This window comes from Alligator sinensis, unplaced genomic scaffold, assembly GCF_000455745.1.
Source record: "Alligator sinensis unplaced genomic scaffold, ASM45574v1 scaffold1113_1, whole genome shotgun sequence".
Taxonomy (NCBI): Eukaryota; Metazoa; Chordata; order Crocodylia; family Alligatoridae; genus Alligator; species Alligator sinensis.
This window is the reverse complement of record NW_005843040.1, coordinates 385,548-396,318: the sequence shown is the minus strand read 5'-3', so window position 1 is coordinate 396,318 and position 10,771 is coordinate 385,548. Positions and strand designations below refer to the sequence as shown.

The following is a 10,771-nucleotide window of genomic DNA, read 5'->3' as shown; positions in this document are numbered from 1 at the left end:
GGGAGTTTCCTGCTTTAAAGCACTAGCAGTCTCAGCCTGGGCGTTTTCAAGTTGAGCTTACTGCTTACTTTCTTTTTTTTTTCCCCCTCAATGAGTGTCCTTTGTGTAACCTCAGTAATTCAGAAATTTCTCTGTGGTAATTGGAACTGTCCTGTCATGTGACTAAGCCAGCTAGGTGCAGCAGCGATTGGTCAGCAGCTAATTGGCGGTTCTCTATAAGAGCTCCCTCCACTAGAGATAGCTGAACCTTTATTCTGTGCCACTGCTGAGTTACACTTAGGTTGTAACTCTGAGATTAGAGTGATTCAGCAACATGTGATAACACAGTTATCAGTGCTGTGGGTTTGGCTAAACCGGTGATAGATAATGAAGCCAACAGCAGCCACCTTGGATTAATGAGAGTCTCCCATGAACTGGTAACTGTCACTAGATTGTTTACTGATTAAGAGGAATGCAGTTAAAACTCTTTGCCAGGAACTTGTGTGGACTTATTTTCCTTTTTACTTCTTCTTTGTTTTGTCACAGGAAGTGCTGATAATTCCTTAGTTTGGAGAGTGACTGAAAAAAAAAATCATTCATACAGTCTGCAAAGGCACTTTTAATATTAGATTAGTCTAGCTGTGATGAAGGATTGTACATTAACAGGAGCTGCGGCAGCCTGTCACCAGGAAATACTGCTTTACTCAGAATGGGTAAGTGAAAAATGGCTTTGCTTACTAATGGATATCATCTGGTCTGTGTTAGAATTATAAAATTGTTTGCAGATTTCTAATAGTGTAACTAAGTTAAATGGGAGAACATACAAACTTGGTTATTTGGTATGGTTAAACATAAATTTGAAAACAGTTTTGTAGGAGTAGAAGGGAATACTTAACTCTTTTTTTCTTTTCTAGAAGGAAAAGTAATAAACCTTTTCAAACATTGTATTTAAGTAGAAGAGAGTTTAATGGATAGGCTTGTGATTTCTGCCTTTTATACTATCCTTTTCAACAACAAAATCTTTGATCTTTAACAAAGTGTCTAAATACAAATTGTTTTAACATAATCTGTATAATACTTGATGGCTCCTGGCTAAAAAGGGAAGACCACTTTGTAATTAGCTTAAAAATTATATTAAACTATATTTGAATAGAAAGTTTTTTGGTTTTAAGAACAAAACTAAAAGTTTGAGTGGATTGTTCAGTGTGATTAAGTACAAGGAAAACCAACTTTTTTTTTTTTATAATAGTCATTGTTCCAATTCAAAACACCTTTACATTTGTTATGTGAACTGGAAGCATTATCTGGAAAATATCCAGTTAGACAGAAAAACAGCTGTGCATGTAATAGTGCATTGGTCAGCAAGCAAATTGTGTGATGCCTCTTCATATCTGTTTTGCACGCAACACTATTATTTATTTTTTATTTCTATTTCTACTGTGTTGTTAAGATCATTCTAATGATAAACATGTAAAATTGCTTTGTTGTTGTTTTGTAGCTGTCACCATAAACTACTATTTTATTTTTCTCCAAATGAGTACCAAAATAAAAAGCAAATTTAGGTTTTTGATTCTACTTCATGTGTTTCATACCTTCTTCATTTGTCTTTAAAAAAAATATTTGGTAATTTTATAATGCACATCTTAGTTGTTCAGAGGCCTTTCTCTCTTCCCTAATACAATTTTCGGAAGCTCTTTGAACAATGCTTTTCATAAAAATAGAATTCAAGGTTGCTGTGTAGCTAAATTTATTGCACAAATGAGCAGGAAATGCCTAATAAGAGCAATAAAAAATAGACTTTCCGATAAGCACATCTTTTAAAGGCAACCCCCAGCATTACAGCAAGAACATGATCCAATCTTTGCAATCGGACTCTTTTTCTTACCTAAGGTGTGGCCAGACGCCACCTGTGAAAATGCTACCTTTTAGCCTTAAGCAAACTGTGTTTAGAGATTTTTATAGTCTCTTGGTGGGGGAGGGGAAACATGAAACATCTGTAGCTAAGAACATTTCACACACACATTTGCTAATTAATATTCCTTAGTTGTGCAGGAAATACAGAAGGTTCACATCTCTCTAGGATTTTTCTAGATAACTTGTGAATTTAAATATTTGAAGCCTGAAAAAATACCATTAATGGGCTTGTCTATCTTTAACATAATGACCTAACCAGTGCCCCCACCACTATTGCTCACCCCTTTGCTTTCACTCACCTGTTTTGAAATACTTGTGTGAGGTGAAGACTGACTGAGTGATTCACGCTCGGGCTGAAATATCAGGAACTAAATAAACATGTCCTGGTGGAATTCTGTTTAGATCATCTATGTTACTCTTATGCTTTGATTTGTATCATTCTGTTGACTGCTCCCAACGTATTTATATAAAATCTTAAATTTGAAGCATGTGATCTCACCCATGATCACTTTATAATTTCTGCAGGTATGTGTAGAATTTATTGCAATTTTTTGTTAAAGTAACTTAATGGAACTATTACACAGGTTTTTCAAAATTCTAGTAGAAAGAAAGGCTCTAAAGTGAAGAAAATACTCATCAAACTAAACTTTGCTATATTTCTCAGTAAATGCACACACAGGTTAACAATGGAAATTGCTTGGGTACTGCAGGAACATAGGGTGAGGATTGGACAAAAATTCCTATATAAATAAATTATGGGTTTCCTGTATTAAAATGCTAATTTGCCTATATTAATTAGGAAAAAATCCTTTTAGTAGTTTCTAGGTATGCGTTCATGAAAAGCATACCAACATAAAAATGTTCAGTAGAATCCAAGTAATCAAACTATTTCAGCATTTTCCAGTGTCCTAGATTTGGCAATATCACTGAATTATGTGGCTCTCCCAAGTTTAATATCACTGGACTCTGGATAGGAAAACAATGCTTGGAGATGTGTGTCACTTCTGAATAGTGTTATCTGGGAATGCCAATCAGAGTGTATTTTGGTCTCCTTCCATCCTATGCAGTTCCATTGTCTTTGGTCTTATTGTGTCTGAATAAATGCAAAATTTGGTCCTTACCCCCCTGACACAATTTGCCTTCCCTACTAGTTCAGTTTTTTGGTGGTGTAGGGGGAAAGAGAACATTATACTAGTAGTTGGAAGTCTCCACAAGTTTGTCTATATTAATCAGTAACATCGTGAACTTGTTAAACTATGTAAGTCACTTCAATATCTGGAAAAAAATCTTTAAAATGTGATAGTAGGGATATATTTGGTAGCAACATGCATCACTACTCCTTATAGCATTATTCCATTATTCCCCTTCCCCCGCCCTATTTTTTTACCCCCGGGAAGGACATTTAGGAGTTACTATGTATCTATAGATCATCAAAATTCAGAGGAAGCGTTATAGGGAGGCCTGGTCCTTTTTATTTTATTTTTTTCACTTTTTTGCCAAAGAATCTTTTGTTCCTGATTGCTTAGCCCCAAGAGGAATTTCCTTTTTATGTATGTCTCTGTCTCAAGTGTGAAAACTTCGGAAATAATTTTGCATAAATACAGAAATATTTTATTCATCCAACTATAACCTTACTACTGTAGCTTATACACCTGTAGTTGCCAGAAATCCAGTGCAGAATAATTGGAGAGGTTCTCCTGGAGGGCTATTGTGCCTATGTGTTTGGTGTTGAGTTGTTTTGACAAGTTACATACCACAGCAAGAGCTCAAAAGTTAACTGGTCTCTCTTGCTTTGGGCTATGAGAGAAAGAAATCCCTTCAAACTTGGGGTATAAAAATAGTTGTTGGTCAGTAAACTATGGCACGTGCCAGTTTTGCACGCAGTTTATTACAAACACTCAGCATTGACAAATACTTGCTAGAGTTATTGGGGGAATGTATCTTTGAATGATTCTCAGTCATTGCTCAAAACTGTAGATGCAGCTCACATTATAAAAGCAAACGCTTTTTTTTTTTTTTTTATGCTGATATATCTAGGATCAAATGTTTCAGTGAGTTTCTCTCTCTCATGCTTGCTTGTGCACACACGCTCTCTCTCTCTCTTGGCTCCCATAGTTGGCCAGAGATTATGTATTTGAGTGATTCATTGTTAGAAATAGCAGCAAATATCAAATAGTGCCTTAAAAGAGACTGTTTGTAAGAACGAAGAGCTCACAGGTCAGAGATTACAGACAGAGTTGAAGAAGAGAAGAAAGTTTAGGAATAAATGCATTGAGGGGAATTTTGAATGAGATGCCCCAAATGTGTGGTAGGATGTGGTGTGCTAGCCAATAACTATACAGTACCTAAGAGAAAAGATGAACAGTAAAACAGCAAAATTTGAAGAGGACACGTTTGTAAGAACGAAGAGCTCACAGGTCAGAGATTACAGACAGAGTTGAAGAAGAGAAGAAAGTTTAGGAATAAATGCATTGAGGGGAATTTTGAATGAGATGCCCCAAATGTGTGGTAGGATGTGGTGTGCTAGCCAATAACTATACAGTACCTAAGAGAAAAGATGAACAGTAAAACAGCAAAATTTGAAGAGGACACAGTAAAATATATATATATATATATATATATAAGAGCCATGCTGTCCAGCTTCCTTCAGAAGAGCTTGAGCACAGGGTATGTTGGTCATTCCTCTCCCTGACCCTGCTGTATGTGAGTGTGTAGGTCAGCGCTGTGCTGGGAAAAGTTTTCTAGGGAGTTGCTTTGAGAATGGAGGGCATCATATGAACGGAGTAAAGGGCACCGATTCTGCCGATTTATCTCTGTAATAACCAGGAGATATGAGGGTTTCCATTCACAAGTGGTTGTCCAAGGTTTTCTTGGTTCCTACTATTTGAGTTCCCTCCTATGTTGCCCAAACCTTCAGTCTGATTTTGGACTTCAAACAGTCCCTGTAATAAAACAAAACCCAGCTATAGGGCAATAGCTTTCACTTGGCTCATATGTAAAAGCACAGATAGATAGGCCCTGAATTCTCTCTCTTTCTCCAGATTCATTTACTGGGAGCCTTTCCATGGTTGCTGAGTACTAGATATCATCCACGTTTTTCCAAGTATTTTTCCTTGAAAAACAACTCTCTCTCTTTTTTTTTTCAAAATTCAAAAACATCATCACAAAAAATGACTTTTCTTCAATATCTTCTGAATGTGGCTGTATATTTTTCATCGTTTTGTTTAAATTCCTTCCCTCCCCACCAAGCCACACACACACACACACACACACACACACACACACACAAATATAAATATACACACACACGTATATATACATACACGCATACATATACACATATACATATATAATATATATATACACATTATATATATATATATATATATATATATAAGTATATGGTGAGTGAACAGCTCTTGAAGGTCCTACCCATATGTAGAACTATTTGGTGGCAAATGTGGGGGAACAGTATAAACAAGTGAAAACTAACTCAATTTTTTTAATTTGCAATAATTGTTCAAGCAGGTTCTAAATTAATTATGATCACTTGGAAACAAGATACAAGTATGGTCCCCAGGAGAACAGTGGTAGTGAGAATCTGACATGACAGTCGTTTGGAGAGAGTAAAATACATATTTAATACTGTAGAGTTTAGAAGAAAAATGTTGAGGAGAGGAGATGATACATCTTGGAACAGTTTAAAAACAATAGCCCAATGAGGAGGGTCTCTCTCGCTCTCTCTGATACTGGTGCCAAACGTGCCTCAGAGCCCCCATGGGGTTCCTTCTGGGGTAGATCCATGGGGTTGCCAGTGTTGGGGTCTTGCTACTAAGGGTCTTCTTATCCAGTGGGGCCCAGGCACCCCAAATTCTGCAGCAGGCCACAACTGTATGGCAGCCCAGCAGGCTGGACTAAATTGATCTGCGGGCCAGATCCAGCCCACAGGTCTCATTTGACATCCCTGGCCTAGGATAAAGATAGAATCAATAGACAAAATTGTCCATTTGGGGAAATTGATGAAGCAACTTGATAGTATCTGCAGGGTTTTGTATCTAATAACTTACTAGGATGATCAAAGTCTTAACAGATCAGATATTTCTGGGTTTCACAGAACATCTGCAATTCCTTTTTTTTTCAATGTCTACCCTAGAAATATTTGTGCACCCTCTTGAAGCCCTTTTATATCCCAGGCTGGTTCCAAGGTGTGTATATGTAGATGTCCGGTACTGTTTCAGTCAGTTGTTGTAATCTCCACTTGAAGAAAACCAGTCAGATATTTCAGATGTTAAGTTGTTCTGATATAATAGAATCATTTTGTTGCAATTACTACTGTTATTAGGGAAAGGGTTTCACTACCCACATTCAGAAGCTGAACACTTCCACAAGTGCCATTTGCACCGTGGAAATGCCCTGCCCTGATAGCAATCCATACATAACTCAACTTAATGAAATTTGTAAATGGATCAGTGTTGGGATTTCAATTTTATTGGTGTTCAAAACATTCCTTGGAAGAGAGAATGATTTGTTCTTGGAAGGTGTGAAAAGCAGGTTTCATTACAGAGCTATAAAGTTATAGTAAATGATGCAGCTCTTCATTTGAACCTGCATTTAAATTTTTCATTATCAAACTATTGACTTAAGCTCAACTTCATATTATGTAAAGATAATGTTGGCCTCTCAATGGTAATTCTAAACTACATCTTTACAATAATGCTCTGCTTAATGTGCATTGTGATGGCTTTCTGTAGATCTCTTGGTCATTTTTTGTACACTGAAGTGTCCATTATTGAAAACGTATGACAAATAACCATAGGTTATGCATTTTTATTAGTTTAATAATCAGTGCATGCCAGAAGTTCTAATTTTTCTTCTCTATCAGGAATATCTACTACAAATAGGTGCTTAATGCTGTACAAAGTTTTCTAATGGTCTTGATCCTGGTGAAATCATGTGTTTGTAAATGAATGCTCATTTTTAAAGCAACATCTGATCTAAATTTTGCAAGGAGCTTTTTTCCACACGTTAAGGAAAATGTCACAAGTTTGGATGATTTACGAATAATCAGTATTTGTATTAAACTTATTTTTGCCGCCCCTGCCGCGGCAGTGCTTAATCTAGCAATAAATGTTAAATGATCTTTGTTAACAAAGTGTGCTTCATTTTCCCCTTGCAAATAGTTGAGTTATGGCTACATTTGGCAAAGGTTTTAAGGTAAAAGCAAACAGAATTAAGGACCTCTGTTTATCATACCACTAATGTTTAAAGACCAGTTTAATACTCGTATAGCACAGTAAATAGTGTTTGAGAAAGGGGGTGAATGGAGAGTATATTCCTGACAAATACAGGCTGAATCTGACAATAAGGCTGTTCAGCATTACAGTACAGTAAATAGGGTTGTGCATCCCTGGTGTATGCCAAGGTGGGAGTTTTACCTTTGGAATGGCTCCTCCTGTTCTTGTGACCATAACAAGATGGAAACAATCCTGGCAGCTAGTCAGCAAAGATTGGGGGAAAGGGAGGATAGGGATAAAGAAGGGGGCTTTGAGGCATGAAAGAAGATGAGGAAAAGAGATGTCTGGGCACTCCAGTCTACTTAAATGATACCTAGCAGCATCTGAGAAGAGAGTGGCGATTTTGGCCAATCCAGATGATATGGGTCACGTGTGTTTATTTCATTTAGAGGTACAGGTGAGCCTGTATTCCAGCAAGCTGAGAGAAAAGGAAACCAGGCTTTAAACCCAATCCATTAGGTTTAGTTAACTGTAAAGTAGTCAGCCCAGGATCTGCACAAGCAGAGAGACTTCATCAGATATATTAAATCCTTGAAACCTATTGCCCTTAAGTAAAGTTAAAGTGCTGCCTGTCATATACAGTAGGATTTTTGTGGTTATGGATTTAATACATATTAATAGTGAGGATAAAGGTAATATTTCCAGGCTTCCATTTACTTAAAAGAACATACACTGAGTGTTTTATATTTACATTTATTTTAAAATGGTGTCTAAAGTCATTAAATAGCTACATAAATGAAACAGTCCTATTTTGCTTTTCTGTCCATTAAGATGTGAACTTTTGAGAAGCCAGTATATTCTACTGGAGACTAGCTGTATTTAGTTAATACTGTTATGCAGTCAAACTTACATTTCAGCTACCAATTTAAAGGACAAAATGAGGATTTAGCCTCAGCAATAATGCATGATAATGCAAACTTGGACTATTTTTGATGACTATGAAGCAAAGGGCCTAAGTCAGTAATCATTGTAGATTTTAAGTTCACGCTTAAAAAAACGAAAAGAAATAAAAACCTTTTCCCCTAGTCTTTGCAGTAGTGCAACAACCTTCCAACTCTGAGGTATTTACCAGTGGGCAAACACCAACTGGAATTAATAAGACACTAATCAGGTATTCTAACTATTCAGAACTGTGGAGATGGCAGCACAAGTGAAGCAGTGTATTCCTCCAAGTTGCTGCACTGAGGGTCTGGAATTATTGATGTGGGAATGGTGCTCCTCCCAGAACAGATTTAACTAGAGGAGTGCAGAGTACCATACTGTCTCCATATATAAGGCCATGGCATGGGGAGATGATTTCAAAGTTCCTCCCTCCTTCCAACAGCTGTAGGTAATAGGACTTCCATTATAAATCCTATTAAATGGTTTATACAACCTGTAAGAAGGGTCCAGGAAAAGTACCCAGTAGAAATATAAGCAAAAAGGTGATGAATGTTCTAGAAGTTGTAGACTTTCTTACTGGAATATTGCCCCTGGATCTCATTTTTAGGACGCCTACTTTTGACATGTCTCTGGCTAGGTAGGTTTTCTGTTAATTACTTTGGGTGCTGACACAATAGACATTTTGTCATGCAGTTTGCCCCTTGAAGTGCTTTACAGCTGTTCCCTTACAGATGAACATGGCTGCAGAGCACTTTAAAAGGGCCTGATCTCATGACAATCTGAACCCTCGTTATGAGGGTTCAGATGAATGGACTCCAAAGTGGAGCACCTTCATTAACCTAACATTACCCCTCCCCACAGTGAGGTGTGGGGTTCCAATCCACCTGCTCCACCATCCAGCACTGGCTGGGCAACCCCCAAACTGAGCTCCATTTGTTCCCTTCTCTTCCCTCCCATTCTGAGGACAGCACCATGGTTGGGGGAGGGGGGAGGGGGGTTAGGGAGAGCAGCTGCAGACTCGCAGCCATTCCAAACTGCAGCGTGATTTCTCCCCAGCTCCTGGGACCCAACAGCAAGTGTCTGTTGGGTCTGGGGGATCACTGTAACTCATGGCGCTTCCTACAAAGTGCCATGGGTTACAGCAGAGAGCTGCATCTGTCAGCTCCCTTTAAGATGATCAAAAATAACAGTAGCCTTAGGTTAGCTGCCTGCTAGGTAGGGTGACCATATGGGAGAAAGAGAAATCCAGGACACTCCCTTCCCCTCTCTCTTCTCCCCACCCCCCAGGTCAGCAGTGTTGCTGCAGGCAGAGGTGGGGATGAGAGCGGGACAGTGTGGTACACTGGGCAGGCAGGCAGCAGTGGTACCTGCCTGGTATGCCATGCTATGCCATCTTTCTGCTGATCTGTGCCTTGTGCCTCTGCATTTCTGGGATGCTCATTTTAACTTTCACCAGCCAGCTAGGACTGGCCTCCAAAATCTGGGACTGCCCCAGCTAAACCAGGACTTTATGGTCATCCTACTGGTAGGTCTTTCCTGCCTGTGTGCAGTCTCTAACACTTCAAGGGTCTGTGGCTAGAGCAAGGAAATATAAATCCGATTCTGGTCTGTTTCCATTCTGCTATTGATCTACTTTGTAACTTGGAAGAGGGTGAGGGGCAGGGTTCAGGGGCAAATCTCTTGCTGGACATAAGGACTTTTTTAAGGGAGTGGGACATTCAGCTCCTGTTTGATTTCATAGTGTTAGGCACCACATTTGTGTTTCTAAGGGACTTCCAAAAAGGTTCAAAAGTGGCCAGTCATATCCAACCTTCTGACCTCAAACTACCAAGCTCAATGAGTACTTTTTTGTAGAATATGCTGGATGATGGTGTCCATATGCTGTGCCAGTTATCAACACTTGGATTCTGAGGTTATAGGTGACTTGGAAATGTTTATAGTCTCGGTTCATTTTTTCCTCCTCCTCCTATAATTGAAAAGTGCAACTGTAATAATGTATAGCTGTACCAGTTAGGCTGTCACATTACTAGTCTTTTACAGTTTAGAAACTGCTAGTTGGAGAATAATCTGATCTTTGTGCTGTTAACTGTCACCCAAGCAAGAAGTTGTCCAGCTTTATATAGAGAGAGTTCTCTTCCTTCTCTCAAATGGCTTGTGTGTGTAGAACCAATTTTGATCAATAAGAATTGTGTACACTGATCCCCAAAAGCTGGGAGGATGTTTTCCTTGTGTTCTTAAATTATTATTTGATAAACTGCATGGCTTCTCCCTTGTCCTGCCTTTTAATGTAAAAGATTAAATTTCTTTTTACCGTGTTGAGAATATTAATAACGGTAAAACTACGTTGAGAGTTATACTATCCAGTAAGAACCAGAATGACACTTGTTTTATATTTCTTTTCCCACAAAGGAAATCTCTTTATGATGAACAATAACATCCTTCTATAGATTTTTTGTTTGTTTGTTTGTTTCCTCAAAGGAGCCAGCCATTATAGGCACTACTTACATTCCCTTTCAAAAGAAGATCTAGTGTAGCCGAAACCATACATTATAGCTATTTCACACAAAAAAAATGTTGCAACTTAGGTGTAAAAGAAAAGTTTCAGTCCCAAAACCATAATTGCCATAATATCTATCTATCTGTATATCAGCTTAAACTAAGGAATCCATTCTTTGCCTTCTGGTTGGAGAGGAAAACCATTT

General features: G+C 38.2%; 1 long non-coding RNA gene across 1 annotated transcript in view; it reads left to right on the top strand.

Annotated features, from left to right (window-relative positions):
* Positions 1-265: 265 nt before the first annotated feature.
* The window catches only part of LOC112548240, a 33,537-nt gene continuing 23,031 nt past the window's right edge, over positions 266-10,771 (top strand). The window contains exons 1-2 of the long non-coding RNA XR_003092066.1: positions 266-416; positions 526-692. This is a non-coding gene — a long non-coding RNA (uncharacterized LOC112548240). The remainder of the gene's footprint in view (positions 417-525; positions 693-10,771) is intronic.